This window comes from Equus caballus, chromosome 4, assembly GCF_041296265.1.
Source record: "Equus caballus isolate H_3958 breed thoroughbred chromosome 4, TB-T2T, whole genome shotgun sequence".
Lineage (NCBI taxonomy): Eukaryota > Metazoa > Chordata > Mammalia > Perissodactyla > Equidae > Equus > Equus caballus.
The window spans coordinates 44296602-44314324 of record NC_091687.1 but is presented as its reverse complement, the minus strand read 5'-3'; the positions used below and the strand labels follow the sequence as shown (position 1 = coordinate 44314324).

Below are 17723 nucleotides of genomic sequence, written 5' to 3'. Positions count from 1 at the left end.
CAGGCTGGGGGTTAGGAACTGCTGCAAGATTCTGCCAGGCAGTGGGTTTGGAAATGACTGACTTACACGGGGCATGCTTGTACGACACTGAGCTGTGTTGTTATGTTCCATCTTGAATGACAGCACTCTGTCATGTTGATACACTTCTTAAGTATACATGTCTGATCTTCCTAATAGCTTGTTTACAACTAGGCCTTACTGTTCTTTGTCCATCTCAGCCTCCCTGCACAGTTTTACATAAAGTAGGGGCTCAGCATGTGTTGGAAGGTTGGATACACAGGAACCTTGAGGGTATCACTGGGATATTGCTGGCCACAAAGTCATTAAAGTCAACAGGGCTTAAGAGGAGATCTTTCCGGCACATTCTAAGCATTCTTTGAGATTTTGAGGCTGGTGATTGTCTTCAGGGCTCTGACTTGTGCCCCAGTGGTGGAGAGCCCTTTGATCTTTGGGCTCCAGAGGATGTCTGCAGAGCAGCCCCTCAGGGGGGCCGTCCAGCTAGCTGCATGGTGCTGAGAGGTAGAAGAGCAACAAGCAAGGGTAGGAGTGGTTCCTACAGCTCACAGATCAGAATCCCCCAGGGAACCTGTTGACATTTCTGTGTCTTCCCAGACCCACTGAACTACATTGTTGTCCAGGAAGGGGAAATTGCTACTCAGATACTACCAAACACTGCTCTAGAGTTTGAAGAACATGATCCTCCTGCCTGTGTCTGGAGCAAAGACAATATGTTGCCCTCACGGGGAGTAACTTGGATAGGGCTGTGGCCTGGGATTTGAGAGACCTAGGCTCAGTGTTGGCGCTGCCTTTTAGTTAGTCCCTGTGTGACACTGGGTAAACCACTTACCTTTCAGTTTGCTTCTTTGTAAAGTGAGGGATTTGGACCAGGGGAGATACCTGGAATACAGACATGATCATTGGTATCTGTAGGAATCTCCTCCATAGGCTCAGATGTCAGTTCTAAAGGATCCTCCCCTTTGTGTGCTCTGAGGACAGAACTGCTTTCTCAGTCTGGGGTTAGCGGCTGCTCACTGTCAGTGGAGGCAAAGATGCTGAAGCCCCCTGTTTGGAGGTTTGGTGGTTGCTGTGGAACAGTGGTGAGATTAAACGAGAAGCATGGGAAACCCTTCCCCTTTCCTTGCTCACCCCTCCCCTCCTCTCTCTTCTTCCCTTATTGCAGTAATTGAGTTTACCGTGTACAAGCTCCATCCATAAACATCCCATGGGAATGTTAAAGCCACCAATTGTTAATACTTTAGTACTCAAATCTAGCAATTGGAAGACTTTTAAACTAGTATCTGTCGTATTAAAGAAATTTAAGTGGTTGGATGTTAGCAAATGCACACTGGGTTCCTGGAGCCTGAGGAAGGGGACGGAGGGGCACAGCAAGGGAGCGGGTGGCAGCCAAAGACAGTCATTGATTTGGCAGTTTTGCCCAGTATCTTGGCACTGGTGCTATAATACACCTCCCATGATGCTTGTGGCAGAGATGCCCTAAACTAGTGATGCTTCATTGAGACCATCTTTGGGTGAGGTTCTTATCATTCTGTCTTATCTTGTTAATGACCCTAGCAGTCAATCATTTTGGTTGCCCAGTAACTGAGTGAGGCTTGGGTCACTGTGCTTCTAACTTTTCATGGCATCTTAAATCCAAGTTTATCCCCAAATATTATTATTTATTCAGCTCTCACTCAGGTCACAAAATCACAACTCCATTGAGGTCAGCCCTGTGAAACACTCTGAAGAAGCAATAGCTGTTTGGAGATTCTGTGGGCTCTCTTTCCTTTTTCCCAAGTATTGCCCTCCCTAGCCCACTCATTCTACATCCTTTCTGCATGCAGATTCATTTGTATTTAATTGCACTTATGATTTTTCATCTTTCTTTTGTACAGTAAAATAAATAAAGTAACAGAGAATCCTGAGGCATTCTTTGTGTGTTCCCGTAGACTCTGCCCCATTGTCTGGAAAACCACAGACTTCATTTTGATGCCAGTGAATCCGTCATCGGGTGTTGTTTAAGCCGTGTATTTACCAAGATCCTCACTTGAGCAGTGGCTTAACTTTTTAATCTTTGATTTATAATTTTACAGTTGCTGAGACAGAAGGAAAACCCACTCCTTTGGAGGAGCATGGCCTTTTCCTATATTGCTTTCCACTGCTGCCACTGAGCTTCTTGAACCCTGGCCCCTGGACACCATCATCAAGAAGATGTTATGGATGAGCCACCTATCTTCTGAGAGAAGAGGACCATCAGCTGCAGTTTCTAACTAGGTTGCCTTCTTCATTTCAAGTAATGGCTTCCGTCAGGGTCAGATTAAAGACAGACCAGCTGGACAACTGCTTGGACGACTAACATTAAGGGCACTGAAGTGTCCACAGTATGCTAACACATCCATGGAAATATAAGGAGGGGGAAATAATACTAGCATTTCTTTTAGGGAGAATTCTGTGTGGGGCTGGAAGGAATGGTTTGATAAATTCCTTAGGGATGGAAAGCAGGGAGTAATCAGAATATAAAGGAGCATGGGGATGTTTTACTGCAGGACTCCTGTTTTTCCTACTGGGAAATGTAAATTGGGTGCACTGCTTGGTTCTTTCTCACACAGAACTCAGCCTGTTCTCTAGTAAAGATCTGGTTTGAAGGAGACACCCCTTTATTAGCCTACCTCTCTCTGCTCTGTACCCTAGAGCTTGAAAATGAAGACCTAGTCATATACTGTCTATCTTGCAGTTCTAGGAAGTTAGCTCTTAGTGTGTCTTCATTCACTTGGGTGTGATGGTTGTTAACAGAGCAGATTGAGTCAAATAGAGCTTGATCTCTGCCAATGGGCTGGGCGATCAGAGCCTGTGTTGAGTTAATTATATCAATGGAGGCATCAGGTGGAGTTGGGATTTTCAAAAATAGCTGAGGAATGATTTTGCTGGTTATTTGTAGATGAGGACATCAAGGAACATTCTTAGAATTGCGAAATATGGACCTGGTGGTCATGTTCAATAATTAAACAAATAGTTAAGTACCTTCTGGACACTGTGGAGACTTAGGAACAAGATAGACATGGTTCCTACCCTCATGGAGCTTACATTCTAGCTTTCTATTAGGTGTAAAGAGCAGTGGCTACAGCAAGCCAGTGGCCACAAAGATACTCTTGAGCACAGAATTCCAATTAAGAGAGTGATTTCTACTGATTTAATCGTGCCTAGTAACCGTGCTTCTCAAAGACTTATGTCTGCATTCTATAAATGCTCTGTGAACCTGCATAGACTGTTTCCCTAGCAAGTTGCATAAAGTCCTGTGGTGTCATGGGAAGAGGTTAGGGTTAGCAGGGCTTCTGGGGAGGGAGATGTTAAGTGACTTTGGTCAGGAAATATGAAGGGACAGATTTCAGGAACCAGCTAATGCTTCTGTTCTATGTAGGAAAACTGCAGTGTGAGAAATGCTGCCCTGGGAACATTGAGACCTGGGGTTTAGTCTTTATTCTAGTACTAACAAGCTATGTGACTATGGGCAAGTCACATCACAGTCCACTTGGAGACCTCTTGGGTGACTCCAAGATCATTTCCAGCTCTAAAAATGTTAACATCAAGCCCCAGACTGCTAGGCAACTGGCCTGTTTCTAAGCTGTTAGGTCAAGTGGATCTGCAATAGGCACTTGATTGTTATTTTTTTGGAGGAGTGTTTATCAACCTTGTAGGATGTGAGGAATCTGCCTCTCTCCTTTGGAGTTGAGAAAATTCTACAAAATACCCTGTAGAGCTCATAGAGGCTTTATTTCCTCCTTCATTCTTTTTTCTATCCCTGCCTTTCTCTCTCTACTTTCTTTCATCACATTTCTATTGAGCATATACCATGTGCTATATACCAGGTGTGTACTAGGTTTAGAGATAAACCTGACATTTTCCCGCATTCCAGAAGCTTTCACAGGAAGGGGAACAAAACCCTCCTTCCTTTCATCTGCTGCCTTTCCTTTTGGTGAGAATCAACCACATCCCAGGGGAATGTGCTGGTGGTACTCTGAGGGTAACCAGCTACAGGCGAATGCCCCATTCTGCTCAAGCAATTTTGAGGTGCCTTGAGATGTACATCCAGATAATCATTTAGGCCCGGGGTCACCATGAGAAGATCTATGTCCAGATATTAGGAAGAGATAATCTTTTACTTCTTGGGATAAATCTGTAGAGGGACAATCCTCCACGCAGTGATGGCCACTGCCTACCCCATCTCCTGCAAACCATGTCCGCCCAGGTGGAGAGAATCTAGGTGACTGCGTCTGAAACTTAAAAAAAAAAAAAAAACCTTCTCAATAAATACACACCTTTCATGTATACTGTGCTTCATATATTCACTAGGGCTGGTGGCCTCTTTACAAAGGAAAGGAAAAATACTAATCAGACAAAAAGATATTGCTATGAATTCTTATGTTATTGTGAACCAGTCCTACATGAGTGACTTCTCATCTTTGTTTCCTCCATCATTAGTCACTCTATTTGATATATATCACCAAGTGCAGAAAATGTTATAAAAAATTCATCAATGGAATTTCATAGTCAGAATTCCTGAGACAAACTGTTTGGTTTGAGAATTTTATCCTGGGAAATAGTTTTAGGGACTTCAATATTTGGCCTAAATGTTGGAATTAATTACTCTGCACTCTCAATTTTGCTTCCCATTTGAGGTCAAGGAATGTACTGAAACCTCCAGTTAATGCCTATATCTCTCTGTGGCCAAGAGCTTTAATTTTCTCTATTGCTTTAGTTTCTTGCAGATGTACAGCATTACTAAATGGGTTGATTAGTGCTTCATCTCTTCTCCTTGTCCTTACTTTCCCTCTTGTAAATAGGCTAAAAACTGTGTAAGGTTCACAAGATCAGACGGCTGGTAGGACTTAGAAGAGAAACAGAGTCTGGCAACTCACATCAATGGAAAATCGACCCTGGAATAATTGATAGAATATTCAAATATCTTAGTGCAGTGTTATTCCCATTAAGCAGAAATGGTAAGTAAATCTATATGACTCAAAACATTTTTTGTAAAGGAAACATTCTTTCCTTTTTTTTCCTTATGTGCTCGAGGAGTTGTAGCAGCAAAATGAACATCTGTCAACCATCTCATATTTCCAAATATCTGGAGATTGACCATTATGAAGACAAAAGATATAGATGATGGACTGGTCTTTCCACCTCTTTTTTGCATAGTCTGAGGTCTCATAGCTTCAGCCACTGACTCTAAGGCAATTTACATTTGTTTCCTCTGTCTCTCTTGAGAGAAAACAAAAATCTTATTTTTCCAAGCAGTTAAAACTCTTCTTCTTCAGCTAAGATGAAAGAATTAGGAGTTCTTTCTCCTTGTATATAATTGCATGTTTCATCTTTCTTGTTTTAATGATTGACAGAAAACTGATAACCTGAGACATCACTGAACCAGGGTTGAATGTACTCTCTTGGTAGCCCCATTGCTATTTGACTATTTTCCAAGGTTTCTTACTCTGTAATGGAAAGGTTTATTAATATAAGGGGTGCTAAGCTTTCTGAATACTAATGAACTTATTTGCCAAAATTTAAATGTTCCTTCTTGTCAGTGAATGCCTGTCTCACTTAACAGAATCCACATTGAATAATGAAGAAAATTAGACAATATTGTACCCTCAAGAGAAATAATGTGTGAACTGTAATAGAGTACAGAGGGGGAAAAGGGTCGTATTTTAGAAAAAACGAGTAGATGATTTTGATCATATAAGAAAAGATTAACTTAGAGAAACCCAATTCTTTTTTAAAAAATGTACTTATAATAATTCAATGAGCAGGATTTCCCACTGCACAAGTGACATGTATCTTTGGCTAGTTTAGAATGAGAGTAAAGTCATAATCATATGGAAATGCATGCTAGGTTTCAGTGGTCACAAGTTACTAACCTTATTCCCAGGTAAGGCATCATATACCATTAATGGAAAAGACAAATCAACAAGCTTCAAAAATGAACACAGATCTCCAAAGAAGTACAATAGGGAGGTAGAGTTTGAGAAACTGCCCCAATTCTTCCTTTAAGCGTGGTATAATGAGGCTGTCTCTTGGTCAGTATGTTTATTTCCATTGCCTTGGTGTTAACATTTATAGAGTTGATGATCACGATAGCTTTCCCTCACCAGCATTCAAAGCGCTTTGTGGGAACAAGATGGCTGCCCTCTTGACCAGGAAGACAGGCTGAGAGAACTTCAGTTGCTACACAAACTGTGAAATACGGTCTGGGACAGAAATAAGAGTGCATCTATGGAGTGAAATAAAGCAATGGAGGGAAAGTGAGAGAGAGAATATAAAGGTGAGATTGTGCAAAGACGGGAGTTTGTCCATGTCATACACTTGAAACAGGAAGGTACAGGTTGGTAAAAGGTGTGGGGAGGAAGGATTCTAAAGTAGAGAAAATAAAGGAAAGAATGAATGTCTCCAGAGTTTGCTAGAATTAATTATCTTGAGATTTCAGGAGGGGCAAAGGAAGATCAACAGAAAGGAAAGAAGGCTCTGAAGCATGTGAAGTTTCAAAAACAAAACACAAACAAAAAATTTTAAAAACTAAAATCATGCTCTTCTAGGAAAAGAGGCTGGGCAGTAACAGAAAGTTTGATGCCAGCAGGATTTGTATTGAGGGTTTTACTTTTAATCTCTAAGAGAAAAGTGTTATATGACAGATTTGAAAGACATTAATGTATCTTTTGGTCATGATACTGGGCTTCAGTTGCAAAGGGGAAAAAGAATGATCAATACATCTCAGATAAACACAACCAACTGTGCAATAGTTCATCTGAGGTCTGTATTATCCCCACTTAAGTTAAAAAAAAGAGGCCTGGTGAGTTTGATTGCCTCTGTGGGAAGGCTTGAGAATTATAAACCTAGGTTTCTCCCTTGACATGATAATTTGATATTAAAAATTAAGTAAATAAATAGAAAGAGAGTATGGGGACATTAAGGTTCATCTCCACCATTTCAAATCATGATCTGCACCTTCAGAAAAAAAGACCTTGGAACTTGGAAAGTAGGAAGGAGAGGGGAAGAGATGACTGATGGGGGTGGTAAGCAAGAAGCGGGAAATGAATGCTGCAAACCAAATAAGACTACACAATTTGTGAGAAAATGAAATGAACAATAGTGTTTGAAGGATAAGTGGGTATTGAGAAATATGCAATAATAAGACATTTAAAAATAGGAAATTACAGGAGAAAGTGAGAACGAATGATGAATTACATGGGAGATGCTTAAGGACGTGGGAAGGCAAAGAAGGGAGGAGGTATTTAGGATGCGAAGCAAAACGTGACTAATGGCTGTAAAGGGCAAGTTCAAACTCCTGATGGCATGTCCCCAACCTTGGGTGAATGTGCATAACCTAGAAATAAAGGAGGAAAATACGAGGAGAGTTCATCGTTAACATGAAATCGTGAGGACAGTAGAGAAAGCAATAAGCATCATTAGTCCTCAGGAATGAAAGTGTTTCTAGAGAAATGTATTAGTCTGTGTTCTCCATTCACCTATGAGTAGAATAGTTTTCATCTACCTTTTACAAAAGGTTGAATTATAAAGTGAACGCTATTAAAGGAAAGAAAAGCTAAGCATTGTCAGGGGAAGTTGGAGAAAAGATTGCCTCTAGAGCAACTGAAGATTGGGGACTAAGTGAGCAAAATTGTTCACAGCCTTTTCTATAAAAATTTTGAAATCCAGCCTCTTAATGAAAGAACTGGAGATAATTTATTCAAATAGAAATGTGGGCAGTGATGAGGGAGGAAGTTTTAACTGTCGTAAATATTTCAAAATATATTCTTCCACAACATATTTTGTGCCTCATCAAAGTGAGTGAGATTAAGTTAAAAAGCTTCGGGTTATTGCTTTAAACACTTTGGATGAGAGGATTTATAGCTATGTAAAGTATTCCTAGCAGCAGAAATAACATTAATTTTTCAAGAAGATGGATCTCTGGAGCAGGAATAAATGCCTGTGATTATCCTTTCGTTTTCTCGTGTTTGTGCAGGGGGATTCCGTTCAGCCAGACGGTACCAGACCCCCTTCAGAGGGAAGCTGATAAAGTAATTTAGGTGGAAAGGCCTAATGAGATAATGATGCTAAGGCCAGTTAACACCTAATAAGAACATAACCACCAGGGATGATATTGTTGCTTATTAATTATAATGATGATGTGGAGGAAAGAGACAAGGTGGCACTCATTTAGCAGAGAGCACTCAGGAGTAAAGCTGTTTTCCCAAAGGGCAAGTTGCAGTCAGTTAGAGTTAGAAGTAGGGCAACATTTAGCAGAGTTTGAAATTTATGGCCGTTGGGTTATACTGGTGACCACAGAACTGGAGGCCGAGCAGGAGGTAACAGATGCCTTCCTGATGGTGGCCAGGGCTGGAGCGGAGACAGCTGTGGTTGCAGGGCCAGGCCACGCATGGAGCCAGAGACTCCAGGCTGAGTTGTGGGGGCAGTCCGCTGGCCTTAGATTGCACAGTGGTCATTCGTGGGCAGACGGGCAGGTGTCCAGAACTGGACTGGGTGTGCTTCCAGTTCTGTGACCTTCCCCTCCACTCCACTCGGTCCTGTGAATCAGACCCGTAGCACAGCTCTTCAGTCTAAGTTGGCGCCCTGCCCTGTTGAGGGAGCCCAGATCCTTTGGTCCTGTTTTCTGAGGCACAGATCTACCCTTCATCTGCTGACTTGAATTTAAGGTTTCTTGGCGTTAGTCACTGTCCCCACTCTGCTTCCTGAATTCCCTGTGGGTCTGGGCACCTTCGTGTTCACCCAGGGCTGGGGAATTGTAGTGTCAGTTTATTGGAGACACAATGTCTGTATGGGTCACATCGGTAGGAGTCGAGAATGTGAGGAAGAAGCAGCTGTGCGAAAAAACATGGAACTTTTGGAAACTTTGTGTGTCCTCAAGGGAGGCATAGGGCCAGGACCAGTCTGGGGAAGTGCATTTGGGGCTCAGTGAGGAATATGAAACTGTCCTTAATCACCATCTTTCCCTTCACAATGTGGGTCTCTGTCTAGGTCCTGGAGCCTCAGCTGTCACTCACTCCTCTCTGGGTCTTCAGATGCCACCTCTGCAATGATAGGGAGTGGTTTTCCACACTTTTCAGTGCTATTAATTTTATTAGCTGGATGAGGGCCATCTCACAGAATTTTTCTTGTTACATGTGATGTCACCGACCCCACCATAAAAAGGAAATAACATTCTCATCATTAATTTTTTAAAGCAAGTATATTTTATTTTTGTTAAATGTGTGGTTTGAGAGAGACAAGAAATGAAAAGTGCTGGACTGGAAGACAGAACCTATGGCTCTAGTCCTGACCCTTATATGTATCAGCCCTGTAACTTTGGTAAATCTCTTGATTTCTGAGCCTCAGTTTCCCTGTCTATAAAATGAGGGGCTATTGAGGGTAAACTTTATGGTTTTAAAGCTATTTCTAGCCTTAAAATTCTACATTTAAGCATATACGTTTGTAAGACTCCTACATTAATTAAGCCTTTATGAGAAGTAATTGCTAACCTTGTAGGATGACAAATATTGCCTTAAATCCAAGGTTCAGAGTAGATGTTTAAGGTCTGGGTTACCAATGAACCAATGACAGAACTATTTCTTGAACACTAACTACATGGCAACCACACACCAACCTTTAAGCCAGGTGCTTTACAGGGAGGAAACAGAGGCTTCAAAGGTGAAATAGGTCATTCAAGATCGTGTAGTTAATGAGAGGGTGGAGCCAACATTCAAACCCAGGTCTCCCTGAAACCAAAGCCCTTGACCTTAATCACCACTGTGCACATCTCCCACTGTTTAGAACCCAGACTCATGTCTTATACCTGATGGTACCAGTCACAGTTTCTTCATTCACAATGGTTCTCAGCTGGTGATGGAAGGCAGGTGCAAGGCAGAGAGTGGTTTGAAAAATCTCCCCAGTCGATTCTGATACACACACCTCTTTGCCTCTAAACCCACCTTGAGTGGCCAGAGTCATACTAACATGACTACATAAACAGTACCTTACTGGAAAACTTTCTGCCATGTGAAGGTTCTCATTTCTTCTCTCAGCATGGCTTTGGGACAGGCAGGGGCAACAGACACAATTCTTTCTCGTCTTCCAAATGGGAAATTGAAGCAAAGAGAATTGAATAATGCAACTTCATGCACCCAGTGGTCATAAAATCGACATGGGGACTCACACCTTAAGACTCCAGCCACCACAAGACATTGTCTTTCTAGCAATTCAACTAATAATATATTTTAAATAAAATATTTTAAATAGATGGAAAAAATGTCACCTTTTCCCCCTGGAGTTTCCTAGTAGGCATAATCACTTCAGTGACATTATTTTACTCAAAATATCTGTAAAACCAGCCTCTCTGAATACTCTCAACCGCAATAGCCAAGGACAAGTGCCCAATAGGGGAGAACAGTACCTTAACCAGGCATTTCTATGAAGAAAAAATGACTTATTAGACGTTCACCGACTGGTCCCCAAAAATGCTTCAGCAAGGTTGTTAAGGCCTGGGTACTCCAAACAGCGAGGGGCTCTTCATTGTTTGGATCTTCTTTGAAAGTAATAAAAAGAATCAATTGCCTTTTGAGGATAAGAATATTAGCATGTAGAATTTCAAATTGCTTTCCAATAATTTATTTTAATACCACACAAACAAGGCCCCAGATTTAGTTTTAATCCACAATTTTTTACAATAAAATGCCTTCATTTGGTCTTTCTATATTTTGGTTTCTTTCCTTTTGCTGACTAAATGCTTTTTTTTTTTAAATTTACTATTTTAACCTTTTTTGAAAAATATTTTATTTTTCCTTTTTCCCCCCCAAGCCCCCCGGTACATAGTTGTGTATTTTTAGTTGTGGGTCGTTCTAGTTGTGGCATGTTGAATAAATTCTAAATTGTTGCTCAGTATGGTTGCATTCAGCTAATTGTGAAAAATTAGAAATATCCACCTATAGGATTTGATTACTCAAAGATCCAATAGAATACAATGTTGTTATTTAGAAGAATGAGGCAGCTCTATATGGGATGATCTCTAAGATATACAGTTAAAATTTAAAAAGTGAGATATAGACCAACATGTTTGGTATGCTACTATTTACATAAATACATACTGTACACATCTATGTTTATATTCGTCGTGTAACTGTGGAAGGACATTTAAGGCACTGGTAATAGTGGTTGCCTCTGGGGAGAAACTGACGGCTGGGAGATTGGAGGGAGATTCTATGTATACCCTGCTGTCCCTTTCATATAGTGTATCATGTTCGCGTATTACCTATTCATACGTTTTTATAAAGGAGGTAGAGCTCTTTTTATTGAGATGGAAAAATACAAAAGACATATTGTTAGGTATAAAAAGCAAGTTGCAGAAGAGTATGAATAGTATATAATTCTATTTTTGTAATTATACATGCATCTATGTATGTGTCTACATACATACACACACATCTGTAAGGGTATGCACAAAATTGTTAGCAGTGGTTCTCCCTAGAGGGTACAATATGATAAAGAGTGTGTGTATGGACTTTCATGTTTTATCCTATGTACTTCTATATTGTCTGAATTTTCTTACACAACGTACATACTAATTCACAATAAATAACTCATAAAACCCAAAGGCAACCAAAGGATTGTGCTTGACTTCTACATACCTAGAAACAATATTTCCCAGATCAGCCTTTCTGGTCAGCTGTGCTTTGTTTTTTATATCCCACAGATTACTTCAGATCTCTTCCTTGACCTATTCTCTGAAGTTTCTTGAACTTTCTGTTCCTTTATCTTTGCTCTCCTGCATTCGCCTTTGTCAATGGTGCCTAGCTAAAGTCACGACCAAGAAATCATAGTGATGCTAGCGATAGATCCTCTCTCAACTTCTTTCCCTTTAAATGAATCCAGAATGTTGCAGCTAAAAGCCTCCTCATTCCTAGTTTAGAGACTTCAACCTGGGGCAAATCGAACTACCTATTTCTAGAAAATTTCTCTGCTTTCTGGATCATTCCTATTAGCACACAAATATGCTATAGCTCCCATCTTAAACAAACACAAAACCCTTGGTTTTGTTTTGTTTGATTTGGTTGGTTTTAGTGGTGAAACCTCTACTCAACCTCTCCCGACTCCAAATCCCCTCCAAATACTGCCCCACTTCTCTGTACTCGTTTACAGCAATTTTCCTTGAAAAAGTTGCCTTCATTTTTGTGAAGACACTTCCTCCCTTCCCATTCATTCTGAAAACCACTTCTCTCAGGCTTTCAGCTTTACCACTCTCCCTAAACTGTCTTGTCCAGGTCACTTAAGGGTGTTCACTTGCCAAATCCAATGGTCAATTTCAGTCCTCATCTTCTCTAAACTCTCAACTCATTAGTTACAGTTGATCACTTTCTCCTTCTTGAAACATTTTTCTCTTGGCTCTCTGGACACCTCTTTCTTAGATCTGCTCCTACCTCACAGTCTGCTCCTTCTTAGTTTCTTCTTTATCCTCTTCACCTTGAAACGTCAGAACTGTTCAAGGCTCAGTTCTTGAGAAACCTGCCTTCTCTGTTTAAACTCAGTCTTTTGGGAATCTCATCCAGACCCTTGATTTTCAACACCATTTCCATGCTGATGTCTCTAGGTTTTATGTCCAAACTCCAACCTGGCCCTAAACTACAGACCCCTTGTCTTCTTGACACTGTTATTTAGCTTTTTATCAGGCATCTCAAACTTAACATGTCCAAAACAGACTCACCTTCCCCCACCATTCTTTCCATATGGGTAAATGGCAACTCCACTGAAGTTCTACATTCAAAGTATGTCCCGAATCTGATTACTTTCACTGCCTCTGCCACTAAAGCCCTAGTCCACACTTCAGTATCACTCACCTGGATTAGTTCAATTGTGATTTGGGTGATTATAAGGTATCAGTGTAGGTTTATCAATTGTAACGAACGTACCACTCTGGTGGGGGATGTCAATAATGGGTGAGGCTGTGCATTTGCAGGGGTAGGGAGTATCTGGGAAATCTCCGTATCTTCATCTTAATTTTTCTGTGAACCTAAAACTGCTCTAAAAAAATAAAGTTTTAATTTAAAAAAACGTTAAAAAATATATAAATCAGATTATGTCACTGCTCTGCTCAAAACTCTCCAATAGCTTCCATGTCACTCAGAGTAAAATCCAAAGACCTTACCATGGTCTTCAAGGCCTATATGCTTCCTATACTCACCCTACATCTGTAAACTTATCCTCTTTCACTCCCCCTTTAGTCTTCTCATGCCACTTGGACCTCCTTGCTGCTTTTTGAACATACCAGGAATGCTCCCCGCTCAGGGCCTTTGCCCTTGCTGTAGCGTCTGTCTGGAATGCTCTTTTCTCAGATACCCACATGGCTCAGTTCCCTCCCTTCATCCTGCCCAAATGTCACCTTATCAGAGATCCTCCCTTGAGCACATTTAGAATAGAACTTGCCACTCTCACTCTGCCCCTTTACCCTGATTTATTTTTCTTCTGAGCAGTTACCATCATCTGAAACATTAGATATCTATTGACTATTATTATTATTTTTTTAAAGATTGGTACTTGAGCTAACATCTGTTGTCAATCTTCTTCTTCTTCTTCTCCCCAAAGCCCCCTCAGTACATAGTTGTATGTTCTAGTTGCAGGTCCTTCTGGTTGGGCTATGTGGGATGCTGCCTCAGCATGGCTTGATGGGCAGTGCTAGGTCTGCATCCAGGATCTGAATGGGTGAAACCTTGGGCCGCCAAAGTGGAGTACACAAACTTAACCACCCGGCCACGGGGCTAGTCCCTGACTATTATTTTTTTTTATTATTATTAAGGTTATAAAAGTTAACATCCTTGTGAAATTACAGTTGTACATCATTATTAGTCATGTTGTAGGCACACCACTTCACCCCTAGTGCCCTCCCCCCACCCCCTTTCCCCTGGCAGCCACCGATCAGTTCTCTTTGTCCATATGTTAACTACCACCTACGAGTGGAGTCATACAGAGTTCGTCTTTCTCTGTCTGGCTTATTTCACTCAACATAATACTCTCAAGGTCTATCCATGTTGTTGTGAATGGGACAACTTTGTCCTTTTTTATGGCTGAGTAGTAATCCATTGTATATATATACCACAATTTCTTTATCCAATCATCAGTTGCTGGGCACTTAGGTTGGTTCCATGACTTGGCTATTGTGAATAATGCTGCACTGAAGATAGGGGTGCATGGAGCTTCTGAAATTGCTGATTTCAGGTTCTTAGGATATATACCCAGTAGTGGGATGGCTGGGTCATAAGGTGTTTCTATTCTTAACTTTTTGAGGAATCTCCATAGTGTTTTCCATAGTGGCTGCACCAGTTTGCATTCCCAACAACAGTGTATGAGGGTTCCCTTTTCTCCACAGCCTCTCCAACATTTGTCACTCTTGGTTTTGGATATTTTTGCCGTTCTAACAGGTGTAAGGTGATATCTTAGTGTAGTTTTGATTTGCATTTCCCTGATGATTAGTGATGATGAGCACCTTTTCATGTGTCTATTGGCCATCCGTATATCTTCTTTGGAGAAATGTCTGTTCACGTCCCCTGCCCATTTTGTAATTGGGTTATTTGATTTTTTATTGTTGAGTTGTGTGAGTTCTTTGTATATTATGGAGATTAACACTTTGTCGGATAAATAACTTGTGAATATTTTTCCCAACTTAGTGGGCTGTTTTTTTGTTTCAATCCTGTTTTCCCTTGCCTTGAAGAAGCTCTTTAGCCTGATGAAGTCCCATTTGTTTATTCTTTCTATTGTTTCCCTCGTGTGAGGGGTTATGGTGTCCGAAAAGATTCTTTTGAAGCTGACTCAAAGAGTGTGCTGCCGATATTCTCTTCTAGAAGACTTATTGTTTCAGGCCTAATCTTTAGGTCTTTGATCCATTTTGAGTTTATTTTAGTAAATGGTGAAAAAGAATGGTTGATTTTCATTCTTTTACATGTGGCTGTCCAGTTTTCCCAGCACCATTTGTTGAAGAGACTTTCTTTCCTCCATTGTAGGCCCTCAGCTCCTTTGTCAAAGATTAGCTGTCCATAGATGTGTGGTTTTATTTCTGGGCTTTCAATTCTGTTCCATTGATCTGTGCATCTGTTTTTGTACCAGTACCGTGCTGTTTTGATTACTGTGGCTTTGTAGTATGTTTTGAAGTCAGGGATTGTGATGCCTCCAGCTTTGTTCTTCTTTCTCAGGATTGCTTTAGCAATTCGGGGTCTTTTGTTGCCCCATATGAATTTTTGGATTCTTTGTTCAATTTCTGTACAGAATGACATTGGAATTCTGATTGAGATAGCATTGAATCTGTAGATTGCTTTAGGTAGTATGGACATTTTAACTATGTTTAGTCTTCCAATCCATGTGCATGGAATGTCCTTCCATCTCTTTATGTCATCATCGATTTCTTTCAAGAAGGTCTTGTAGTTTTCATTGTATAGATCTTTCACTTCCTTGGTTAAATTTATCCCAAGGTATTTTATTCTTTTTGTTGCGCTTGTGAATGGGATTGAGTTCTTGAGATCTTTTTCTATTAGTTCGTGGTTAGCATATAGAAATGGTACTGATTTATGTATGTTGATTTTATACCCTGCAACTTTGCTGTAGTTGTTGATTGTTTCTAATAGTTTTTGTATGGATTCTTTGGGGTCTTCTATATATAAGATCATGTCATCTGCAAACAGCGAGAGTTTTACTTCTTCATTGCCTGTTTGGATTCCTTTTATTTCTTTTTCCTGCCAAATAGCTCTGGCCAACACCTCCAGTACTATGTTGAATAAGAGTGGTGAAAGTGGGCACCCTTGTCTTGTTCCTGTTCTGAGAGGGATGGGTTTCAGTTTTTGTCCGTTGAGTATGATGTTGGCTGTGGGTTTGTCATGTATGGCCTTTATTATGTTGAGGTACTTTCCTTCTATACCTATTTTATTGAGGGTTTTTATCATAAATGGATGTTGGATCTTGTCAAATGCTTTCTCTGCATCTATTGAGATGATCACGTGGTTTTTGTTTCTCATATTGTTAATGTAGTGAATCACGTTGATTGACTTGTGGATGTTGAACCATCCCTGTGTCCCTGGTATAAATCCCACTTGATCATGGTATATAATCTTTTTGATATATTGCTGTATTCGGTTTGCCAAAATTTTGTTGACTATTATTTTTTATTTATTTATTTTTCTTTGTTGAGGAAGATTCACCCTGAGCTAACATCTGTTGCCAATCTTCCTCTTTTTGTCCTTGAGCAAGGTTCACCCTGAACTAATCCTGTGCCATTATTCCTCCATTTTGTATATGGGTCACTGCCACAGCATGGCAGGTGACGAGTGGTGTAGGTAAGCATCTGGGAACCAAACCTGGGCCACTGAAGTGGAGTGTGCTGAACTTAACTGGTAGGCCACAGGGCCAGCACTTATCTACTGACCATTATTTGCTTATTTTATATCTGCTCTGAAATGTAAGCTCCATGAGAACAGGAATGATGTCTTATTTACCACAGTATCCTCAACATTTAGAAGAACGATTGTTAGAGAGAAAAGTGCTCCAAAAATATTTGCAGAATGTTGAAGAAAGAACATGGAGAGGTTCACTATAGCTTCTTTGAGCATAGTCAAAGGACACGAAGTTTGTCTTAAGACAGTTTGTTTCTCCGTCTCAAACTTCTCATTTCTTTGTCTTTTAAAGAATTTGTTTTAACTTTTTATTTTGAAATAATTATAGACTCACAAGTATTTTCAGAGTACAGAGAAGTTCCATGTACCTTTTACCCAGCTTCCCCCAAAGGTTGCATCTTACATAACTATCCTTTAAAAAAGTTTTTTTTTGCTTCCTTTATTCAAGTTTCTCCTGCCTTCTTCTATAAGTCTTTCTAAACAGGCTTTTGGAACTCTTCCTGGGGCCGGCCCTGTGGCTGAGGGGTTAGGTTCGTGTGCTTCGCTTCGGTGGCGCAGGGTTTCGCCATTTCGGATCCTGGGCATGGACATGGCACTGCTCGTCAGGCCATGTTGAGGTGGCATCCTACATGTCACAACTAGAAGGACCCACAACTAAAAATATACAGCTATCTACTGGAGGGATTTGGGGAGAAAAAGAAAAGAAAAAGATTGGCACGTTGTTAGCTCAGGTGCCAATCTTTAAAGAAATTTCTTTAAAAAAAGAGCTCTTCCATCTCTGATTTCATAGCCAAGCCTTTGATGAGCTTTCTTCAACACCAACATCAAATTCCTTCTTCAAGATGACTGTCCTACTCAAGGGAGGGATAGAATACTTCAATTAAATGCGAGAAAATATCTTTTATCTTATTTTTAATACTAACAAATAATAAATAATAACTAGAAGTAATAATACTAAAAGAAGGGCAAAGCTGATTCATCTCTTAAGCTGGTGGGCTCTATAGAGAGATACTGTTTCTTCTGTAAATTCTGAATGGCAACCTGTTTGCTGTAATTTCTAAAGAGAGGCCAAATAATAATTTGTTGAGCCTAGTGTATGCAACTGTTTAGGAAAAGCTGAATAAAAATAAATATATGATTTTCATAGATGTTCATATTTCTTTTTAAGAAATAATTCTGCTGAGAACTTATTCATTTATTCAACAACTATTTATTGTCTACCTACTGTGTGCCAAATGGTCTGTGCTAACAATGGTCTTTTATCCCCCGAGATGATCTGGGGTGAACATTAGCTTTGAGATACTATAATACTAA

At 40.3% G+C, this 17723-nt stretch overlaps 1 long non-coding RNA gene across 2 annotated transcripts in view; it reads left to right on the top strand.

The window, feature by feature from the left end:
• Positions 1-17723, top strand: part of LOC138923735 (uncharacterized) — a 67581-nt gene that overhangs the window by 39069 nt on the left and 10789 nt on the right. For both annotated transcript variants that reach the window (XR_011437804.1, XR_011437803.1), the window contains exons 2-3: positions 2091-2271; positions 6144-6313. This is a non-coding gene — a long non-coding RNA (uncharacterized lncRNA). The remainder of the gene's footprint in view (positions 1-2090; positions 2272-6143; positions 6314-17723) is intronic.